The following is a 26131-nucleotide window of genomic DNA, read 5'->3' on the forward strand; positions in this document are numbered from 1 at the left end:
GAAGTCCTGACTTTGTTCCAAACGATTTTTTTTGTGAGACTGTGTAATGAGTCGAGCTTATAACAACGCCCTTCATCAAAAATTGTATTGAGCAAGAAATTAAAGCCATTAAGCCTGGTTCATAAATTCCGTACGGTAAGCAGTAAGACGTAACACGTATGACGATAGGAAAATAAACTACTAATATGCAAATGGAGCTATTCATATTATGCCGCAAGCCGTAAGAAGTAATACGCATGAAATGGTTTAATTTCATGTCATACTTCTTACAGTACCGTAAGTGATCGTCAATGTTCGCGGATGTAACCAATCAAAAGGGGTAGGCTAGTAGGGATTTTAGAGAGGAAAATATTCAGAAAAAGAGACAGAATTAATATTGCTACGTTTTTTTACTTCTTACGTTTTTATATTATGAATTCGCATGATCTTCACCGCATGGAGCTTACTTCTTACGTGTTACTTCTTACTGCATACCGTACGGAATTTATGAACCCACCTTAACTCTTGATTTATGCACAAAGTCTAATGGAAAATCTAAGGCATCGCTTAGAAGAGTGCGAGCGGCGAATTGGGCGACATCTAGATGATGTTATTTCCCACACATGAATTTCCACTAAATGTACTTTATATGTTTTAAATAAAGTTCGTTTATAAAATTAATGATTCCTTAGCAAAATTTAAAAGAAAAAGCTCTTTGAGACACTTTGTATTAAAGAAGCATTAACCCACAACATATGGGGTTGTTATAAAAAATGAGCTATTAAAAATGTTGTATGCTTTTTATTATTATAAGAATGTTTTCCTCTTATTAAAAGCGACTATAATTATAGTATCTTATTAATCTTTAGGATTGTTGTAAATGTTAATATAAATCCATTTATTATATCTTAATTGAGCTAATGCGTAGAAAGAGTAAAATCTCAGTGAAACTTTGTGACATCAGTACAAGTGGGGGACGGCTGACGAATAAGGGTGTAGTGGATACAGAATTGATTTTTACGGCGTCTGCTAAATCGCTTATTAAGAGTGATAATGATAAAGAACGGGGGATTGTGGGCTTATCTTTGTATTTATTGCAACGAGATTAAGGTGTGCTTTTATTTCAAAGTGAGGTGGACAATTGGCTACTTTTACCTGTAATATGTACTCTATTAAGCGTGTAAAGAGTGTAAGTCATATTATATTAACGCTGTTGTTTAAAGAAGCTCATAACGATAGAAAGCAAGTCTATATATTTTTTATTATTCTACTTATCTATGGTTGAGATGAAGGGTCAGCAGCTTGTCCACTCGAACACAGCTAAAAAAATAAAATAAAAAATTGGCAATTGTATATGACACAAGGCTTAAGGATCATAATTCTACACTGAGTAAAAAGGCATATGTATATGTATATATACATATGTAGGGATATGTATGTTTTATTAAAATTGTCTTACTGTTTCAAAGATGCAAAATAACTGTTATCGATTAAGTTTTTCTTTTATAGCTGTGTTATTATATAATAACGTCTATAATTATTTTCATATTTCTTAATCTATCTCAATTTTCTAAAATAATATAAAGACTGTGTTGTTGTTGTTGAAGCAAATTTTTTTTTCCAAATACTTTATTAATTTTCAACAAAAATGGGCCTGTATTGTATTTTTTTTGTGTTTTTGTTTTGTAATTTAAATATAAAGTATTTCCTGAGGATAGCTTTAAGACAAAAACTGATTTATGAGTTAGGGCTATTATAAAATTTTTTGAAGCTTTTTTCACGCTATCGATGCTGTTAAATCATTTAGAAATAAAAGAAAAAGCAAATCCCTCAAACGAGAACCTTGTTGCTACTCTGAGGATGTCAGTAAACTGATGTTCTTATAAAAGATATATGTTCAATAATTTTCTTTAAAACCACAATTTTTTCAATTTTTGTATGAGTAGGCACAAGTTATTTTGATCAAACACATTTTTAAAATACATATAAATCGCATCGGCCTTGCTTGCTTAAGACAAGACATGTAAATTACCTAAATCAACCGAGATTAGTCATATTTCTATTCGATTAAATTGTATTTTTTAAAAGTAACAAGAGAATTATATTTCTGCAATTTTCACAGACATTTCAGAAGATTCCTGGATTAATGTTAAGTTTCTATATGAACATTAGAGAAATACAATATATATTATGTATTTAAGGTTTTTATTCTTTTCATATCGTTTAGATCGTAATAATAATTTAAATAAATAAATAATAATAAATAAATTAAATCAACATAAAAGGGGAATAAAACGGGTACTCACATAAGCTGCACTAATTTGCCACTTGTTCGCAAAATTCTTGACAAGTTATATTTCGGTAAAAAACAGTCACATTAGGGAATAGGACACTTTTCAATATTGTAGTCACATTTGAAACTTTTTTGTCAAGTCCTTGACATACTTGAAAAACTAATCAACCATCAGCAAAATTTGTTTTAAAAATATAAACAAGAATAAAAAATTGTAAAAGTTAATAAAAACCAAACGACCTATAAAATGGAGCGCTAAGACATTCTTTCTAAATAACAATACGTTTTAAAATCTCTCTAGCAGAAGCCCATTTACCACTCTATCGACCTCCCACAATATTTACGACGGCTTCTATAAAACCGTTTTATGGTTGTCGTAAACTCTTCGAATATTATTGTGGTATCGCCATTTGACAAAATAGAATTCTTGCTCGAGATTGGTTTGTTTGTATGACATCGTTTTAGGTTCACAATGGTCTTTTTGGATTATCAGAAGTTATAGAATTGTTTTCATTTTTAACGGGTGATTAAAATTAATTCAGCATAATTAGTAACCCTTTTTCAGTGTGAATTATTAGGTTTATTACTATTTTGTTATTTAATATTCATAGATATTTAAGGAGACGCCTTACAAAGTGTATTGAAGTGGCAGGCGGGCATTTTGAACATTTACTTTATAGTTTTATTTTAATATTGTTACTATTTGTTATTTGTTGTCTTTACTGTTGTTACCCAGCCTATAGTACCGTAAACCGGCGTTACTTTGTCACCTTTTGAACACACTTTTACTTGTAACTCCGGTATCCTTCGGAATTTGGGTGGTCAAAAATTATGAGTATACCGACGAAATCATCCTCTACAACTACAACTATGCTAATTTTTTTTATAAAAAGCGATTTAGCTAAAAAAAATATGTTGATGGTGACAAAGTAATCCCTTGGTTGGGGCTTCTTTGTCACAAAGTTTTATTAACGTTTAAAACACCTTAAACGACGTTATACTGACAAAGAAACCCCAGATATGGGGCTAAAATATATTGGCGTGTGTCATTAGGTAGGTACCTAATTTTTTTTAACATCCAACTGGTGAAAAACAGGAAAAATAAACAACTTGCTTATACAAAAGTTGAAAAATATTTATTTCTAGTAAACAAACCAGAAAACAAAACAAGAAAATAGAAAACAAACTTATACATACATTTTGGTATCGGTAGGTGATAGGCAGTTAATGCCTAAATAAACAGAAACTTTGATACACAACCTTAATGCTGTAGTAAACATACAAAAATATTCAACTTAACATAAACTCAACAAAACAAAAAGTGAAAACTTCACTGAGGTTAATCAATACGGCACTAAACGTTAAGGCACTAGACTTTAGTTAGGCACATATTCGTCTTCTTCGTCTGTATGATAGGGATCTTAATCCGAACTATCTTCACATCTATCACAAATGAAATAGGGTTCCCTACTATCATTATTACAGATGCCACAAATCCATTTTTGGCATTTGCAGCATTTTATCCATTCAACTCGATGTTTGTAGTTTTCCCACAAACACTTACAGATGCCACATTTGTTTGAATCATCTATTTTTCGTGTCGATTTTCTTAATGGGAGATTTTTTTTTACCCTTAACACCCAACTTTGATTTATTTGTTGCGCTCTTCGAATTTCCTTTAGAGGTGGATGGTTCTGCATCATCATCGTTAATATTCATGGCGCTCTCGCCTATTTCTGAGGAGGTGATGAACGAAACATTTTGCCCTGGTTCTATTTTTTTTTCTCGTTTTCTTTTCTTCTAGGGATTTTGAACTTCCCTATGTTCTTTTAACAACTCAACTAAACTTTCGTCTAATGTTCTCCCAATTTCTTTTTCCTGAACAGCAGTATCGGGAAGTTTTCGTAGAACCTCTTGCGCATTATATGGATATAAGCCGGTGGTGCGAAATCCTGATATTACATTTTGCGACACTGTGTCACTTATGGCCATCCAAAGTCTGTTCAGTAAAATGGGAAATTGTTCTTTTGGAATTGACCCAGGATATCGACTTTCTCTTCGTCAGCTTTCGAGAATATCACGCCATCTTCTTCATTGGTCCGAATACCGCCACATCTAATGGTTGAAACGGGCTCATATATATATCATGTTCTTGTGCTGTCTGTACGACACTTGGTGCAAAATGGCTGGCCAAGTTGTCTTCTACGAGGATCACTCTTTTTCCAGGTTTTCTTGTTCTTAGGACATGTGCAAGTAAAATTTCCTTAAACCATATCTCGAATAAGTCGGCGTCAAACCAACCACTTGGACTATTTTTGTAAACTGTTCTGCCTTTACACCAGCTTTCATAAATATTATTGGCTTTTTATACCACCATGGGCGGCAACAAGACTCCACTGGCGCTGCCGCAGACCATTATGCTAATAATGGCTGTCCTGGAATGATTTTGGACACGTTCGACCCTTTTTGAGTTTCGTGGAACAATGACTTTTCTAGCACCGAGGTCATCAGTGACGTTTGTTTTCTCATTGTTATATATATGATCCCCACTAGAGTCTTATAATGCAGATGTAATATTTGCAAAAAACTTCAAAACATCCTCTTGGTCCACTGAGGATCGGGATCTTTTGATATTCAAGGCTATTCGAACAGATAAATTGTTTCGTTTGATGAAAGCACTAACCATATTATCCCCAGGGGTGTTGTCTTTTAATACAGGTATAACAATACCCTTTTTGTCAAGGTATTTTTTAATACCAGCCTTTATATCTGCCATTGTTAGTGGAAATCCCCATTCTGCCACGACTCCCAAGGATCTTGATATTAACGCTTCTTCTACCTTACTGAGGACTGTCGGATGTCCAACAGACTTTGGGTGCCTTCCAAGGCATTTATAGACTAGAGTCATGCGTGGGATCCTATAGGTTTGGGCCGCTAGTTTTTTGCTCATACCACTTCGAACGGCCTCCACTGCTTTTTCTAAATTTTCTTCGCTATAGTTGGCATATGGCACTAGAGCCTTTGTTTTAGGGCGTCCCTTTAGAGGGACGCTGGGCAAAAGAAAAAAAAAATTAAAGTAAGATAATATGTTTATTATGTTTTGTATATAATTACATTATATTTTAGGTATCATGGTAAAGTTTGAAACAAATTTTAGCATGCAATGCAATGTTACACTTTTCGCAGATGAATTGACTTTTTTTTTCACATAGGGCACATCGGCGCGGTTGGTTTCATTGTAGACTATCGGATGTCCAATATTATCGAATCGTACGTCATGTAATGGTCGACGCACTCTGGTTTTTTTTTGCAGGGGTTTAGTACCAAAACTTTTTAAAAAACTTAGCGATATGTATCGTCAAAACGCCAATAAATTAACAGAGTCAGGATGATTTGTTTTCAATTTTCGCATAAGTAACCAAGCATTCACAACAGATACATCTAATAAATATAAGACTAGTGGCCAATACCATTTCCTTTGTCGAAATCTTGATATATAAGCCGCAACAAGACCATCTAATTTGTCCTCACCACCCATATATTTATTATAGTTGGCTAATATTTTCGGCTGAGGAACGGTCTTCTTAGATCGGGTGACCCTGTCCCAACGAAGTGTGTTAGTTACTTCAGTGGTTTCAAAATTGGATGCAACAGAAACAACTTTAATTCAATACTTAATTCAATACAGAAACAACTTTAATACAATAAGAAACAATAATTGTTTTTCGATAAATAGTCAAAGAGAGGAAGGCCTGTAAAGTAATTATCTATAAAAATTTTATAACCCTTACCTGAAGGTAATTCGATTTGCTCTAGTAAAGATAGTATTACATCTCCACCCAAACCAAATTTGTTTTCTTTTTCTTTGTTTTGATTTTTTCCGGTATAAATATCAAAACCATACATGTATCCGCTACTCGAACCAATAGCCCAATTTTTGCAGCCAAATTTTATGGGTTTACCCCGAATGTATTGCTTGGCATAATGTTTTCCATAATATGGCACCATGCTCTCGTCAATGGATAAATGCTCATCAAAGCTATTGTGTGTTCTAAAATTTAGGTTTAGATGATCTATCAAGGGTCTCAATTTATAAAGCCTGTCGTCTTGGGGTAATTTTTAATTGTGATTAAAGTGAATATACTTTAGTAGAGTCTCAAACCGATTTCGACGCATGCTGTTTTGTAATATTTTTGGGATATCTTCTTCACTCGACCACTAGAGTCTTCTGTTTGGATATTTTCCATATCCCGATAAAAGAAACGCTTCTAGTACCACATGCAGTTCGTCCAGAGTAAAATTTAGTTTTATATTTTTCTGCCGTGCATACCTATTACTTTCCGTAATAATCAACGTCAAAAGTTCTTCATTGAAAAAAAATTTGAAAAAATCAACCGGGGTAGTTTCAATTTTTGCATCCTGTGAGGGTTCACTAGGGCTACTATCATTCTCACTATTATTGACTCGGTCAGTTTTAGGATCAGGATCTTGATTTTTGGTACGCGTACTCTGTTTGTTGCTTTGTATTGTTATTGCCTTTTAGGTTTTTCTAAAGGCAGTAAATCTTTAGGGTCAGAATCGTCAAAGTCATTTACATAAGCTATTTCATATTCCTGACATAAGATTCCGCGAGGTAGGTGATTTATATTCGCTGCATGCTCGTCGTCAGATTCGTCGCTATCAACTTCGGTCTCATTTCCATCATCTGGAGGTAAAATATAGATGTTAGATTCCGGCAAGTCGTCATCCTCCTCTAAACAGTCCATTAGTTGAGCTAAGGTCAATCTGCAATAATGGAGACATAGCGCTTAGCGTCCTTTATAAGGGACACAACATATGTAGTAACGTATTTTACACGCAGTTATAAAATCAGGGGTTCGATGACCTTTAATATTTTCATTGAGCATTATTTATAAAAATTCAATTAGTAATCAATGCGGAAAATGTTTATTTACACATACATAAAATAAAACTTACTCTTGACCCCTAGTAGAGTACATGGAGGGATCCATTTTCAATAACACATAAATAATTTCGCGAGAAATAGAAAACAAAAACACCTGACACGTCGAATCAAGTCTGCTAAATACGCTTTGCAACTCTATGTTTAATTATATATAATATAATTCTCAACTTCTCAACCCACTTTTTTTATCGCAAGGAATTTGCTGGTCCCTTATAAGGGACGCTAGGTATTAATGGCATAATGAAACACCTTGTATATGTAAAATAAAATTTGTATTGCTCAAAAAATGCTTTTCGTCTCATACTGTAATTTTAATATTTTTTGAATTTATTTAAAAAAATATTATGCAAAAATATTAAATAAAATAAATATAAATATCTATGTTAAATGTGTAAATTACGTATGATATTTACAATAATGCGCAAATACGAATTGAGCATCAATTCTAATCCAGATTTAGTTGTCACATGTGCAGTGATTTATAGTCGATCGGATTCCCCAGACCCTAATTCAATTTATAAAGACAGGGGAGTCCACCATTATTCTCCGCTAAAAACCGGTTTTGTCCTTGAATTTTTTTTTGTTTGCAACAATTCCGATAGCATGGAGCGCGCTTCGGGTTTTGTTATACCGAATTATTTAAAGTTTAATTTTCTTATAAATTAGAATTCATTGTTTATATCTATATTATATTTCTACTGTTTTATATGTAGAAATTTTCGTTAAGGACTAAGATGATGTTGCCATCCCTGTTTAATACAAGTGCCGCGGATCTAATACGTTTTTTTTGTCCCAGCATTATCTTTGATGTTCTTGTATAAAGTGAGAGTGTCGTGTTTCTCGTCTAAACTCTCAATTTCGTCGCATCTTTCTGTAAACCAGCTGTTCCTTGCTTCTTTTATTTTTTTTCTAATTCGTTAATTAAGGTCTAGATATTCTTCAGATTTCGACGTAATTCCATCCAGATCTTGTTTGTCATCCAAGGATTTGTGGTGTGATTTCTAGACTGCTTGAGTTGTATTCTGCTGATATTCACAATAGGTGTTTTCATTTTAATCCATGCTTCCTCAGCGTCTAGCTTATTAAGTTTTAGTGACGTGTATAGCTGTCCCGAATTTTAAGGGTATTAAGCGGATTCATGTCTCACCGCGACACTACTGATTTGGGTGTTCGCCGTTTGTATTTATTTAATATTTTATCAGCTTTGATAAAAATATATTTATTACTAAAAGTTTTTATAAATATTAATTAGTAGTTCATTCAAAAGAAGCACTTTAATCAGTTCAATTTTGTGAGAAGAATAGTCTTAACATATCATTAATTATTGTAGTTTCCATTTTTTTCTTTGCTATTATTTGGTAGTTCAGTTATCTAGGCTAGTTTAATTTACTTGAATATTACAGTTAAATTTATTTTTAAAGTTGCATAACAGAAAAACTTTCCTAAAAAATGACTTTTTCCGAATTTTTAACGTGCTATTCAGTTAGATCTGATTAAATCCCATTATAACCCGCTGTTTTCGTAATGTGGGTGATAAGAGCAAGATGCTGGTATAGTTAATTCGATTTAAAAAAAAATCAATTTTTGGTGAAAAACTTCGATACGGGAAGGTATATCCGAAAAATAAAAAATCCCGAACTTTGGAAGTCGATATCTAAGCTTCTTTAGCCACTATAGAAAAAATTCCAACGGTTTTGTCTTAGTTTCATCAATCTAAATTCAACGAGACCATCACCGAGGTCGTAGAACTTATATTAGCTGAGATATCGCATTTTTGGAGCCCTATTGTGGCCTCAAAGACGTGGTCGAAAAATGACTTTTTCCGAATATTCAAAGTGCTCTCATTCAGTTAGTTCTGCTCGGATCCTATTATAACCCGGTGTTTTCGTAATCTAGATGATCAGAATAAGACGCTGGTATACTTAGTTTGATTTCGAAAAAAATCAATTTTTGATAAAAAAATTCGATACGGGGGGGTATACCCGAAAAATTAAAAATTCTAAACTTTGGAGGTCGATATCTCGGCTTCTCTGGCCACTATCGGAAAAATTCCGACGGTTGTGTCTTAGTTTCATCATCCTGAATTCAACGAGACCTTCCGCAAGATTATAGCTCTTAAATTAGATGAGATATCGCATTTTTGGAGCCCTATTTTGGCCTCAAAAACGAGGTCGAAAAATTACTTTTTCCGAATTTTCAAAGTGCTCTCATTCAGTTAGTTCTGCTCGAATCCCATTATAACCCGGTGTTTTTGTGATGTGGGTGATAAGAGAAAGACGATGGTGTAGTTAATTCGATTTCGAAAAAAATCAATTTTTGATAAAAAAATTCGATACGGGGGGGTATACCCGAAAAATGAAAAATTCCAAACTTTGAAGGTCGATATATCGCCTTCTATGGGAACTATCGGGAAAATTCTAACGGTTTTGTCTTAGTTTCGTCGTCCTAAATTCAACGAGACCTTCCGTAAGGTTGTAGCTCTATTATTAGCTGAGATATTGCATTTTTGGAGCCCTATTTTGGCCTCAAAAACGTGGTCGAAAAATGACTTTTTCCGAATTTTCAAAGTGCTCTCATTCAGTTATTTCTGCTCGAATCCCATTATAACCTGGTGTTTTCGTGATGTGGGTGATAAGAGCAAGACGATGGTATAATTAGTTCGATTTCAAAAAAAATCAGTTTTTGGTGAAAAAATTCGATACGGGGGGGTATACCCGAAAAATTAAAAATTCTAAACTTTGGAGGTCGATATCTCGGCTTCTCTGGCCACTATCGGGAAAATTCCGACGGTTGTGTCTTAGTTTCGTCACTCTGAATCCAACGAGACCTTCCGCAAGGTTATATCTCTTATATTAGCTGAGATATCGCATTTTTGGAGCCCATTTTTGGCCTCAAAAACGTGGTCGAAAAATTACTTTTTCCGAATTTTCAAAGTGCTCTCATTCAGTTAGTTCTGCTCGGATCCTATTATAACCCGGTGTTTTCGTAATCTAGATGATCAGAATAAGACGCTGGTATACTTAGTTTGATGTCGAAAAATATCAATTTTTGGTGAAAAAATTCGATACGGGGGGATATACCCGAAAAATTAAAAATTCTAAACTTTGGAGGTCGATATCTCGGCTTCTATGGCCACTATCGGGAAAATTCCGACGGTTGTGTCTTTGTTTTGTCATCCTGAATTTAACGAGACCTTTCGCAAGGTTATAGCTCTTATATTAGCTGAGATATCGCATTTTTGAAGCCCATTTTTGGCCTCAAAAACGAGGTCGAAAAATGACTATTTCCGAATTTTCAAACTACTCTCATTCAGTTAGTTCTGCTTGAATTCCATTATAACCCGGTGTTTTCGTGATGTGGTTGATAAGAGCAAGATGATGGTATAGTTAGTTCGATTTAAAAAAAAATCAATTTTTGGCGACAAAATTCGATACGGAGGGGTATACCCGAAAAATTAAAAATTCTAAATTTTGGAGGTCGATATCTCGGCTTCTATGGCCACTATCGGGAAAATTCCGACGGTTGTGTCTTTGTTTTGTCATCCTGAATTTAACGAGACCTTCCGCAAGGTTATAGCTCTTATATTAGCTGAGATATCGCATTTTTGGAGCCCATTTTTGGCCTCAAAAACGAGGTCGAAAAATGACTTTTTCCGAATTTTCAAAGTGCTCTCATTCAGTTAGTTCTGCTCGGATTCTATTATAACCCGGTGTTTTCTTAATCTAGATGATCAGAATAAGACGCTGGTATACTTACTTTGATTTCGAAAAAAATCAATTTTTGGTGAAAAAATTCAATATTCGCAAAATGAAAAATTCCGAACTTTGGAGGTCGATATCTCAGCTTCTATGACCACTATGGCCATCCGTGCCAATTTTTCTTTCTTTTGTAAACAGAATAGTATTTCATATACGGATATTCTACAGTTTAATAAACATACCTTGACCATAAACGGTTGATAAATATACCAAAATCAAAATTTACTAAAAAAATTATCAATTCGTTCTCAAAAAATATGCATAAATGTGGATAAAAAAAACCTTATTTTAAATGAAAAAAAGTATCTATTTTAACACTTAATTTATGAAATATTGAAAATGATCTTTGTTGACCTTCATACAAAAATACAATTGTTCAAAACGTCTGCTGAGATTAGCGAACATTTCTCAATTTTTATAATTTCGATTTTTAAATTTTTACTTTTTGTATAGTAACTATATCATAATTTCTTTATATTTCATATTTGTATTATAAATACATATAATAAATGTAATATTTTAGTAGTATTGTAAATACATACACACAAACGTTTTTTCTCAATTGCTAATTTATAAAAAAATAATCAAAAAAGTTATTTACTATGACGTCTTTTGCACATGACAATGAATAATTTTTTTGTACGTAGAGACATTCATAGCCCGATAAGATCACAATGGCGTATTACTTTATCAATCGCCTACGCTTAATTGTTAATAGAACGTAAGTATGTGCGAAGCGTAGGCAAACACTAAAGTATTTACGGCATTGTTTAAACTTTATGGCTAATTTCAAATTGTAATCGAGCCCCGATATCGTTCATTATACATTCAGAGTGCTCAAGGTTGCAGACAGAAAAAATTAATATATTACAAATAAGGCGCGTGCGAATGGGAAATAGATGCAAAATAGTTTTACTTCCGTATTCTGATATTGGTAGTAAATAAATTTTAAATTATAATAAATTGTTATTAATGAAGTTGTTTTAATGTTTAAAAACAGAAAAGAAAATTATTGATTTTAGTCGAACTTTTGATATTCCTATTATTTTAATTAGCAAGCTAGGGGAGACTATAATAGCTGACGATCTTTTTATACGACTAGGAGGTTTCAGGAATTAATCCTTACAATGTTATGTGCGATATTCCTTAGGGAAATGTGTGCGGTTATTTTTGATTAGTTTTACTTCTTAATGCCTAGTAGTAAATTTGATATCAATAAAGAACTGAAAATCTGAAAAATCCAACAGCCGTTATTTTTTATTAGTCGTTAGTAGTCTGTAAGGTAAGCTTAAAGATGAATATGTCCAATTATTTTCTCCTTGTCATTTTTTGGCAAACCCTAAATTTGATTTTTTGGCAAAATTGGAAGTTGTTGCAGAAATATTTACAAAAAAAAATAAATATAATTAATTTTTCTACCATCTTTTTATCTATTTTTTAAAGTAAAGAGCACCAAATAATAATGAGAAAAAAAAAACGAATTTTCACATTGAGATGCCCAAATCAACAAAATTCAATTAAAATTCTCCCGAATTCGTAAAGCCCAATGGCCTTGTCTGAACAGTCAAGAATCGAAATCCGGGTGAGCGAATACTCATTCACTCCAGATCCTTAATCCTATCACGTCCTTTAACCATCTCAATGCTTATGATGAATATAATTCCCTATAATATAGCCACTTAATAAATAATATATTAACACCTTAACTTAAATGTAAAGGTCTTCAGCAAGGTATTATACAGAAATAAAAAAGGAGTGGATAATATGGACAAGTAGCGAGGATTCTCACTCCCTGCTTTCTACCTAGAAGATAGCTGTAAAACAACCCACGTGCACCCATTTTATACAAATTTAATTTAGCGTTTAGTAAGTCAATAGTTAGGTTAATAAAAGCATTTGTCATATCTGTCAAGATTGCTAAATTCAGTTTAGTCGCATCAAAAGTGAGAGAACTATCGCTGGTTATTCTTGAGAGAATTCTTATTGCACAATTATTTTAATTTGGCTTAAATCTTGATTAAAATTTGAGAATCACATTTCTTGGCTGCAAAAAGAACATATGTTGTAATTAACTATAAACTTATTACTTTCTGTTTCTTGTTGGCAAGATTCTTAAAGTTCTAAGTTAATTTAAGGATTGTGTTGATAAATGCTGCTATCCATGCACCAACGTATCTCTGATTTTAGTCAGAGATACGATAAGAGCCTGATGTAATGGGAAAAAATAATGACGCTCCAAAAAACAGCTCGAGATGCCTCGGTAAATTTGCACTTAAAACCATCTATTAAATAAATTAGCATGACCACTCGATTGCCATGAAACTAATGATTTTACCACTGAAAATTTATGCGAAACGCTGTTATCAAAAAGTAAAAAACAACACTATTTCCGATACGAGTTGCCGTGCAGCCATAGGCGTTCCAAGGATATCCATAATATAGAGATAAGTAGGTACATACTTGCGTGATAAATGGTAATAATAAATAATTGCTTAACTTATACAATTACACCCTTATTTTTTTTACTAATAAATTTATGGTTCTCATGATTTTAAATATTAAATTATTAGCGGGAGGAATGAAAACCTTTTAGGGGCGTTAAAATATTTCATGCGTAGACGGTTTTTTCCCAATTTTTGAAACAATTTTTTTTAAGATTATCAACTATGATAAATTTTACGTAAAAAATTACATTTGCCTTTTTTATAGGCTTAAATCGAATTTACTAGTCTTTGTATATTATTTGACGAATAGTACTACTGATTAGAAACGAGTACAAAAATGGATTTTAAAAAATTGGCAAAAGGCGGTCTATCTCGATAGTTTGTAGTTTTTGAAATATTCAGTCATTTATTTTGAAAATGCCTTAATTTCGCTTTCAGGTTCTGGTAAAATGAAAGCATATTTACATTTGGGAACGATTAGAAAGAACAAATATGTATATCATTAAAATGCAAAGATGGTAGCCAAGATTCGTTGTTTGGAAAGTTTGGCAATTAAAATATTGGTGTAAAATTCAGATTAATATATTTTTAATAAAATTAGTATATGCCAGGCCAATTAAATTACAAAAATAAAAATTACTTGATTATGGCGACCAATATTACATTTTGGTGACGGCTTCGTTGGTTCTAGTTTTCGTCGAATAGTAATCATCGGTCTCTTCGCAGAACTTAAAAATGAAATGAACATATGTTAAAATGTAGGGTAATTGTTCCTAATCACCCTGTGTTATTATTCGTTGAATATTATGCAAATACAACTGAAGTTTATCCTCGTTTTTAAAAAATTAAACTCAAAATATAATAACAAAAACTTGATTTTTTTATGCCGTTATAAGTTCTTAAACTCAAAAATTTGTAATAAAATGGGCCAAATTCAAGTCAGACATAATTTAAATAATATTTAACTTTTTTCATGAAGTTCAAACGTAAAAATCTTAATTTCTTTAATAAATTTTAATACGGTATTAAATCATTTAATTAGTTAGTTTTAAATACTTTAATTTTCAGGGTTCCTGTACCTAATGAAAAAATGAAACCTTATCTCATCAAATCAATGCTTCCAAGTTTAGTTTTACATTTTACTGCTTTGAAAAAAACTAACTACCAAAATTCCTTAAAAATTATTTAATGTTTTAAAAAATGATGAAATTTTGATTTTTTAATAATTTATTTAATAACAACTACCGTAATGTGGGGCTGCTTGCCCACCCCGGGGTAACTTGCACACCACGTGTATTTTTGTTTACTTTTTTTTAGGTTATGTTATTTTGGGTTTTATCGCCGGCTTTCTGTTGATACAGGTAAATAAAGTATAAAAATGGTTCGTACGTACAAAAAAACTTCGGGAGCAAGAAATTACCGGAATTACTCAGAGAAGGCCTAGCGCCAAGGGGTAGATGCAGTAAATGCGGGTATGTCGAGGAAATTAGCAGCCGAAACTCTCAAAGTAGAACCGTCTACGTTAGGTCGAAGACTTCTTGGTGCACACTCGAAATGAGTTGGTCGTACAAAGGTTTTAAGTGATCAAGAAGAGGCTCTCATTTAAAAGACATTGGGTGTTGTAGCAAATTGGAGATTTCCTCTCATAAAAGTTGATATTTGTGACGTAATAAAAAAATTCTTGGACAAACAAGGAAAAAATTTTCGAATATTCAAAAACAACTCCCCTGGTCCTGATTTCTTACAATTATTTATAAAAAGGAACTATTTAAGCGTTAGAATGGCTTCAAACATAAAGAGATCCAGAGCATCAGTGTTCTGTTCTAACCGTTCCTGAGGAATTTCGAACTACAGCCGAAGAACCAGGACCCTCTTCATCTAGCGTTTTGCCATGCACTCAGCAACTCCCTACCAGGAAAAGCAAGAGAAAAAGAAAGACTTATAACTCCCAGTGTGGTATCTGCAAGATTAATTGGAAAGACTACAGAGGCGCAATTGATTGGATACAATGCACGACGTGTCGAGCTTGGATTTGTGGACCCTGTAATAAAGACAGCAAAGACCCTTATTTTGAATGCGACAATGAATCTCCAGTCGATGACAGTGATGCCGACAAGGACTTCCTAGTTGACAATAATAATTAGCCAATGTTTTGTTTTTGTTACACTTGATTGTGTGATTTTTTCAAAGAATGTGCCTTATTTTACCAAAGTTTTGGTAGATCAAGTTTGTTTATTTTTTAATAACTTCTTATTAATATTTCTAAGCATTTATAGGTACAGAATTTGTTTTTAAGTTTCATATATTTTGACAATATATTATTTTTCTTTAAAAATAATGATTTTTAATTGGTTGTAACGGTGGCCCTTGTTATAGATTTTTTTTCATATGATTAAGGGGTAACATGCACAGAATATGTGTAACATTTTTTCATGGATGTGCAAGTTGCCCCAACCATGGGGTAACTTGCACACCCCACAAACAAATTTTTTTTGGGACCAATGGCTGCATTCTTCTAATTTTTATACCAGCCATGGATAGCCCTTAAATAGGTCGGTACAATGTAATTTTTTGGAAAGTTGTAAAGTTACAATGTACGGGGGTACATTGGGAAATGTGCTGAAACGTGTGCAAGTAGCTCCAGTTTACGGTTCTTGATTACTTTTGAAACGCCATACCTTTCATAAGTTGGTCTTATTTAAGCAACTAGTAACCCAAGAGATTCTCGATTTTCTCGAAAACCATTGCTCTGAGCGATGTGCCTTTTTTGTAGAAAAAAGTATGTAGTTTTGAAAAAATTAACCCTTGTTGCAAAAAAAAACCTCAAAAAAGTTATGAGTGAAACAACCCCCTCTCGTTGCAAAAACTGGTTCCGATTTTCCATACAATTTTTCAGTATAACCATTTGATTAATGGTCAAAATTTCTGGCAGAGAAATTCTATCTCGTTTCTTAAGCCTACAATTAAAAAAAAAACTTCTCTTTTTAAAGTCACCTTTTCAGTACCCCTAAGAGCTTTCAAATGCTATTTTCCGCCCTATACTTATAGGAACCCTTATTACTATATTTAGGAGTTTTTTACACTTTTACATTTTTTTAATTGTTCTCAGTGTAAATGGATTAATACATAAAAAATCAGTTAAGAATATCCATGATTTCCATGTAAATCGTAATATTTTGACGTGGATGCAAAAAAGGCAGTAATACTAGAAACCGCTAATATTGTTCGACGCACAATTTCCACTTTAGAACCTTGACAATTTGGCCGGTTTATATTCTATTATACTCTAATCCCCCTTTATCGATGGTAATAATAATAATAATATTAATAATAATACTATGTGGCAAAAATTATTCATCAAGAACTGGCAAAACTTTATCATCTAATTGGCGAAACTTGCCCCTATTACCAGTACAAACCAGAAACCGTACTTGAGAATGACGACGTTCGCCTCTACTGAAACAGAACTGTTTTGACCGATAGGACGCTGACTTCAAACAGACCAGATATAATTTTAATAAACAAAGCCCAAAAGAAAACCTTTCTAATTGACATAGCAGTGCCAAATACCAATAATGTCCTAGAAACGACACACACTAAACTTGCTAAATACGCAGATCTAGCTCACGAGATAAAACAACAATGGAGGCAAGATAATGTATATATACTCCGTCTAGTTATTTCATCCACTGGAATTGTCCCTTTGACACTGTCCAAAAACCTTAACGCATTGGGTCTTTCCTCCTGGACGATTGTCACTATACAGAAATCTGTTATACTGAATACATGCAACATTGTTCGAAAGTTCCTAAATCTACCATAGCAAAATTCATCTTGCCTTCAGGCCGATGAAATTGACAACACCGCTATCAGCGAGCTAAAACAGAAGATAATAATAATAATAATAATAATAATAATAATAATAATAATAATAATAATAATAATAATAATAATAATAATAATAATAATAATAATAATTATGGAACTTTTAAACACCAAAATTCTTCCACCTTATCTTTTAAATATTAATAACATGCAAGCTCTTCACCTTTTAATTTATAGCGCAGCAACTGCCGTTGCTAAAACCATGAAGATTAAGATAAGAACCCACAATGACTCTGCAAGAACCGAGCTTCCGATACCGCCATGGGAGACCAGACTTCAACGAAAAATTCAGAGGTTTCGAAAAGATATCGGCCAACTAACAGAATATCTGAGGGGTACACGAACAAACAGACTAAAATAGAAAGTTGATGAAATTTTGCGGAGAAACAACATCCACACTCGGCATGAACCAGAAAATAATACAGCTCAACAATGCCTGGATACTCTAAAACAGAAACTTTCCTTATTTTCAGAGCGCCTACGAAGATACAAGACCAGTAATAACCGAAAACGTGACAATCTTCGTTTTGAAAAGGCCAAAAAACAATTTTATAGAGAGCTGAATTCAAAATCAGATCACCCAGATAAGCAATACCCCACGAAAGAACAAATTCAAGATTTTTGGGCCAAGCAACTTGCAACTCAAACAACATGCAATATCAACGCAAGCTGGGTTACTAAAGAGAAACAAAACAGTAATAAATATAACCAGATGGAACATCGACCATTCACTATCGAGGAAGTCAACCAGATTATCCAAAAACTGCATAATTGGAAATCACCTGGCCCAGATGGAGTTCATAACTTTTGGCTGAAGAAACTACGGAGTATGCATCCTAAACTCTCAGAATTAATTAACCACGTTATTCTTAACCCACAGGAAATGCCAGCGTTCCTAACGCAAGGAGTAACCTATCTACTGCCTAAAGACCAGAACAACACACAAGATCCGTCTAAGTAATGACCGGTAACGTGCCTACCTACTTTGTATAAAATTATCACTTCATGTTTAACACAGCGCATTTATCAATACTGTGAGGAAAACAACATCATAGCCGCACAACAAAAAGGATGCGCTAAAGGTTCAATGGGCTGTAAAGAACAACTTATTGTCGACTCTGTCATCAACAACCAGGCATATCACAACAAGAGAAATATTTTTACTGCCTACGTCGACTATAAGAAAGCCTTCGACTCAGTACCACACGAATGGCTTATAAACATTTTAAAAGTGTATAAAGTTGATGGTAATACTTTGTCTTTTCTAGAGAGCGCTATGACAAGTTGGAGAACAACGATCCAGCTCAAAGTACAGGGTAAAAACGCAGTAAGTACAAACAACATTCCAATTCGAACAGGAATCTTCCAAGGGGACTCACTGAGCCCATTATGGTTCTGCCTTGCTATGAACCCTCTTTCGAACCGTCTTAACTCTACCAACTATGGGTTTAGCATCCGAGATAATAACACCGAGATTGCAAAGTTAAATCACTTACTGTATATGGATGATTTAAAAATAATGGCTGCAACTAGGAACCAGCTAAACCAAATGCTGCATATAGTAGAAGAGTTCTCCAACGACATCGGCATGCAATTTGGACTGGATAAATGCCGTACTCTCAATATAATCCGAGGAAAAATTCAGCCAGGAGAATATCAGATGCAGAATTTCCAGACCATCGAGGCCATGGGCGAACACGAAATTTAGAAATACTTGGGGATGAAACAATCACAAACGATTGAACAACAAACAATGAAATGCGAACTGACTAACGAGTTTGTGCAAAGGGTAAGACAAGTTTTGAGAACCAATCTCAACAGCAAAAATATTTTTAAGGCACTTAACTCCTACGCATGTTCAGCTCTTAGTTATTCTTTTGGGGTAATTAATTGGAGTAAGACAGACATAGAGAGGCTACAAAGAAAAGTGAGGACCCTACTTACTAAAACGCACAACCACCACCCTCGAAGTGCCACTGAAAGAACAATGCTTCCCCGCCACCTTGGAGGAAGAGGATTAATAGATCTGGGTAAACAACTTGAAAAACAAATCACTAACTTAAGATCCTATTTTTACAGGCAAGGAGAAAATTCCACGCTGCATCGCGCAATAAATCAAATAGACGATTCCACTCCTCTACAACTTAAGAGCGAGGAAGCGCGCAGCTACCATCATACAGACCAGGAAAAACTCCGCATCTGGATGGAGGAGCCCCTTCATGGGCGGCATCCTAATGAGATCAGTCAAAATCATGTCGACACTGCTTCGTCGAACTATTGGTTGGTATCAGACAAGATGTTTCCAGAAACCGAGAGCTTTCTACTCGCCATCCAAGATCAGGTTATACCAACAAGAAATTATCTCAAGCACATCGTCAGAGATTCATCCGTACAAAACGACAAATGCCGGTATGGATGCCAAACATCAGAGACAATCCAGCACATAACAGGAGGATGTCAGGCCTTTGCAGCGACAGAATTCAAAGAACGGCACGACTCAGCTGGGAAAATTTTACATCAAGAGCTGGCAATGAACTTGAAACTTATTACAACAGAGAAGGTTCCGTATTATAAATATACTCCAGAACCCGTAGCGGAAAATGACGGATATAAGTTATATTGGGACCACAGTGTACTTACCGATCAATATGTAAGGCATAATAGACCAGATCTTATTTTAATAGATAAAATTTCCAGGAAAACAACTTTAATTGACGTAGCCATACCGAACAACAATAATCTGCAAGAGAAACACACTGAGAAAATCGCCAAATGCAGAGATCTAGAAATTCAAATCGGAAGGCAATGGAGAATGGATAATGTTCAGACCATCCCAATTGTTATATCGACAACGGGTGTAATACCAAAGAGTCTACTGGAATACCTTAAACAACTAGGAACTGGCGAACAGCTATATAAGCACATGCAAAAGGCAGTACTACTGGCAACTGCTCGCAGCACCAGAAAATTCCTAGGAGATAACTCTACATTTCAGGTCACTTAAGGGCACCGAAAAGGCCCCCACAGACCACAGAGCTTAATCCTTTTGATATCGGAGGTATCTGGGATAAGTAAATGACCCCTCCCCCCCTTAGAGGGTGCGAGCCTTAACTGGCTGTAAAAAATAATAATAATAAAAGAGCATTAAGTAACCTTCAAAACACAATGATCTTTGTAAAGCTATTGAGTTGACAAGCTGAGTATTAGACCTAATATGCGTGTGGAAGGTATTTATTCTGAGATATAATGGTAAATCTACTACCTTTTAATACATCTCTAATCGCTTTAGTATAATACTAAGAAATATGTTAGTTTCATTCATAAATTTTCTCCAATTGGAAAAATATGCTGCAAAAAAGGCACCTCACATGAATTGACCATTTTTAAAGCCAAATTATCCATCATACAGCAAGTTGATACTGTATAAAGTAATTTCTAAGTTGCTGACAATCATTTTATTTTTATTCACAAAAGAAATCAAGTTTATTGGACGAAATTCTTTTGGCACTTTTGATTTGGACCCTTGAACCCTAAGAAATTGAATCATAACACTTGTTTTTATTTCCTCTAGCACTTTTCCAGTTTGTAGTAAACTATTTATTAAATCTAACAAAAGATGTCCTAATACGAAAAATAGGTCTTTGATAAATCTTACATTGAAACACGAACATTTTAAAATAAGGGTCAACTTAAATGTGTGCCTAATGGTCAACATTTAGAAGAACTCTTTTTCTCCTATCTTTGTTACGGTGTATAAATTAAAAAAAAGGAAATTTAATTTACTATTCTTGGCAATTTATTTATTTTATATTTTGTTTTAAAACAAAAACCTACTTTTCAAAAACACGTACTTGATTTCTGTTTCAACACATTTGCGTGAATACGTCATCGCTTCTAATTTAAAGGGATTTCAGAACCATAAGAATTTTCGTTATTTATGATTAATGTGACGTCCGCCCGTAAAATTTATATTATAGGATCATATGCATCACAGCTGACTACCCAAATATTTAAAGTCTCATCGTCGTTTAATGTTTAGCAAACAGCAGCTCGGTTTCAAAGTATTCCCGAACGAAAATACACTGATTAACATTCCGTTTACACAAAAACAAAGTCTAAGGTCACTTTCGAGCGTATATGAAAATAAGCTCGGCAAGTTTAAAAATATACCGCGGATCGTATTGGAGAGTTCGATTTTTGGCATTTTATAGAGCGTTACATTTTATTTTGGTTCTTGATTTAGGTTTTCATTCTCATAATTTTATTATTTAATGCCTCGTTTAAAAATAGTTCTAATTTGTTGTTGTAGGAAATCAGAGAGTTTTGCATGTATACTGTTTACTTTATTTTTTATTAAATTTATACAAAAATGGTTTTAATTTTAATGAAAACCATAGGGCAAACTAACTTGACACTTCGACCTATCTAACTGGACCAATCAAAATGGCAGAAAGGCATGGCTAAATTAAGGCGGGAAAATTCAAATTTCGTTTAATAAGAAATCTCATAATTTTATTATTTAATCGCAATATATAGAGCAAATCAAAAAGATTACTGATAGAGAATAGGACTATTGATCAAGATAAAATAAAAAACTATTCAGCTTTATTTTACATATTTAAATGAGTTAATTTAATGCAATAATCAGTTAACAATAGTGTTATACATATCACCAATTTCAAAATGGAAATAAAACAATGTTTTTCTTTAATACATTTATTATGTTTTCCTGAAAGATAGAGGATAAATTATCTTTGTTCGATGTGTTCGTGTTTCTGTTTTCTAAAAAACTATTAGTCAGTAATTAAAAAAAATTTAAAATTCTATAACAGAAAAAACAACACTCTGTCTCGTCTGTTCGAAAAAATATCCGAGTTTTTTGTTGCAAATGACTTGTATAATCGCCTCTTAAAGTTTGGTGGTTTTTATAGTAGACACACACGTAATTTAGAAAATAGAAAATGATGTGGGCTGGTATGGATATTGCTAATCTACTCTTTACAGCTTAGGATATTAATATTGATGATATCTGGGTATATTTTTTCAGAGGCATTACAACAGCCACAACATTAGCAAAGGCGATCAAAGAATTCGAGACAGCAATTCAATTATGGCTGAGAAAAGTATATGATCACAGATGAAAGATTTTCTTGTTGATTTTATAGCTACACCGGATAAATAATTTTGTTTTTATTTAAAGAAAAAAATACTTTTTCAGTTTGGTATAACGCGAAAAATTATTATTTTTTTAACAGATATTTTTGAGTTCCTTATTTAGTTTGTTTCTTAGTAGCATTTAGTTTAATGTAATATTAATGCAGATATAACAGGAGAGAATTCTTGTTGCTTAATATAATGCAATTACCAATAAGGATATTGAGGATCGATAAACTATAAATAAAAATATTTTATTTAAACTCTCATATCATCCATACAAATCTTTTAATTCCAACCATCTTTAATTGTATGGCATCATTGTGAACATGTTGATTCTATATGAATTTGATACGCATGTCAGGATGGCCGAGCGGTCTAAGGCGCCAGACTCAAGGTTTCCTTGCCTGCTTTGTAGGTGTTTCGAGCGTTCTGGTCCTCTCTGAGGGCGTGGGTTCGAATCCCACTTCTGACATTACTTTTTTAATTTTTTTAATGAAATCATGACTTAATCTAGCTATAGGAGTGTAATCATATTTTTATCGCTTGATTCAAAAGTTTTAATTATTAATACACTTATTACAAATTTTAATGCACTAATAAATTACTTCGAAAATATAATAACATTCATTTTGTTCTTCTGTCGAACAAATAATATGTATGAGCAATTCTAACATTAATCTGTCAATTGAGCCAAATTCTTTAAAGATTTTAATTTGATTCAAATTTTATTTCAAACCACTTGTATATCAGTTAATACTACTTGACCCTATATTTGTGACTGATGATATCTTAGTAAAAGATAGTATTTCATTGGAGGGTGTTTCATGATCGATTAATTGTAGATTAATTAGATTTTAAAATTTACATTGTTAAGATGTGGACAGAGAAAAATTATTGTAAACACTACAAGGTGGAGATTGCATAACAACATGCATAACAAAAGTTTAGAAAGGTTGATCCATGCTGCTTAATTATTTGGCACCTAAAAAAGTAAGTAAGAGTAAATTATTTTTTTCAGGCTCCAATAGATGATGCTTCACAAACAGAAACGCAACATTCATCAATAGATGGAGAAAACGTCATTCAAGAATCGTCAAAGATGACGATTGAACGAAATGATTCTAAAAAGGTTGTAAAAAAAAGTATAAGGAAACTGAGGATGACGCTACTTTAGCTAAAACTATTAAAGTTACGGAGTGGGTTTAGATAGATGACTTCCAAATATTTGAGCTCCATTTATTACGCTCCGATCACCTACAAAGAAAAGTAAAACGAATGATACAAAGAGATATTCTGCAAATTTCAAAGCTATCTGATCAGGAAGAAACTATATCTTTATTAACAACACTGGTTTCGATCCCACTTGTATCTCCAGTATGTGACACACAGTAGTTCAAATTCACAGTCGTTATACACTACAGTTATATATTAACCCTCGCCGTACCGAATATGGGTCTTCGATGACCCGAAACTTGAAATATCTTTTGCTTCCCTGATTTTTTTTCAGAGAGCGTCCATGAATTCTCATATTTTATTATAACAATGCTTTATTTGGTAAAAAATTAAGAAAAAACTAATTTTTTCTTCAAAAAAATTATGGATGGGTCACCGACGGCCCGGTTTTGAGATAAATAGGTATATGCTAAGATTCCCTTTTTACAGATCTAAACAAGATAAGTTGCGTATATTTTCAATTTATTGCTTTGTTGTTTAGTTTTCTGTCGAACGTTACTGTGAGAGGGTTATTTTATTTTTCAATAATAAATAGTAAAGTGCCATGTGGTCTAAAATGGAACTTTACGAAATATTGATGCATTCTTCAGATGACAAGTGCGAAACCGAAATACCTTTGGAACATGCATTTAGTGATTTGTCAGATGATGAGGACACCTCGGATGAAGAGCCTGAGATACATGATGGCAATCTTTCATTTCAAGAGTTAGAAGAAGAACAAATACATTTACCTGATCCATTAGAAGACGAAACAGGGATCAATAAACAGTCGTACGATGTTGATAATTGCACTTGGTATACTGTTGCACATAAAACAGGAAAATTTAGAACATGCAATATCTTGCAAGAATATAAAGGTCTCACGGATAAAAGCAAAGATATAAATTCTATCATTAACTGTTTTAAGCTGTTCTTTTCTAATGATTTATTAAATATTATTATAAAATACACAAACAAAAAAGCTAAAGACTTTATAAACACCTATAATGAGAGTCATGAAGTCAAGATGGAATCATGGATGGAGGTAGACACTACAGAATTTCTCGCTTTCCCTGGAATCCTTATTCTGCCCTGCTTAACGTAAAGGGCGTATCTGACATTTTATCGAAAATTGGGTTAAAGGCTTGTTGGATAGCCCATAATATATATCACCTTATTTGTAATGCTAAAAGGCGTAACTGCTGTCCATCTAACTTAAAAATCCTAATAAAATATTAGCTATCTGCAATACATACACATACTACTATGCCAAATGGTCGTATCCAACAATTTTTACGCTAAAAGGGCATATCTACATGCATTTTATCACATTCGCCCTTTTAGCGTAGCATTTAGCAACGTTGTTTACGTCTGTCATAGTCAAATCATTTTGGTGGCGTTAATTGAGTTGGTTCTTGGCTGATGCAAAGTATTATTGGATTATAACATATTATTACTCGATACAAATAATATACTGGTAAGTGGAATATTCTTTATTGCTGGAAATAATTCAGTTTCTTTTTCTAAGAGGGATTTTAGTATTTATTGTAGTACAAATATATAAATGTAATTTTATGATTTTAAAGTTGTGCCCAGTGCCATCGATAGTTTTTTTTTAATTTTAAATTGATTGTAATAATTTTTTTTTATAATGGCAGAATTATTATTAGGATAATAATAATAATAATAATAATAATAATAATAATAATAATAATAACATTTAATCGAATGGAATTGAATTATAATACTAGGAGATGTATCTGCTTTGTTTCTTAAAATACATTTTTGGTTGTAGGTATGTTATTTATTAAGATGAACGAACCAAGTTCCAGAACAAAAAAAAAATTGGCTTTAACAACCGAATTAAACAAACAGCTTAAAGAGCAAAAGGAAGTTTATCGATCTTTAGCAAGTTGTTCAAAATCAAATCGTAGTGAGACTGAGGCAAATGATCCGGATTATCATGTTTCTAGTTCAGATATGGAATCAAGTGAATCGGACGAAAATATGTTGGAAAGCACAACAAATAAAATTTTTGCAGAGAAAGATTATGGTAATGAGACGATTGAGGAATCAGTAAAATTTATCATGGGAAAGCTACTAACTCACGTCGATAAACATTTTACGACACGCGGGAAGAGAAGTAAATATAAGATCCCACTTAGAGAAAGGAATCTTCTTAAATTGGAAAATTTTAAAAATAAGCATCGCGTCAAACAACCTTGTTCTGCTGTATGCAAAAAAAATGTATTAGTAAAATTTCAGATGAAAGGCGAGTACAAATTAACCAAGAGTTTTGGGCAATGACACCACAAGAACGAAAAAACTATATGTACTCTAAAACAAAAAAAGTACCTGTAAAAAGACGTACTGCTGGTTTAAATTCACGCAGAAACTTTACTGTGACTTATGTTTGTCCAGATGATGGGGGTATTGA

General features: G+C 33.2%; 1 non-coding gene across 1 annotated transcript; it reads left to right on the forward strand.

Moving 5' to 3' along the window:
* The first annotated feature begins 22838 nt into the window (after positions 1–22838).
* On the forward strand, positions 22839–22954 carry Trnal-caa (transfer RNA leucine (anticodon CAA)). The gene is made up of 2 exons: positions 22839–22876; positions 22910–22954. It is a non-coding gene; the product is annotated as a tRNA-Leu (tRNA).
* The last annotated feature ends 3177 nt before the right edge of the window (positions 22955–26131 follow it).

Source organism: Anthonomus grandis, chromosome 7 (assembly GCF_022605725.1).
Source record: "Anthonomus grandis grandis chromosome 7, icAntGran1.3, whole genome shotgun sequence".
Lineage (NCBI taxonomy): Eukaryota > Metazoa > Arthropoda > Insecta > Coleoptera > Curculionidae > Anthonomus > Anthonomus grandis.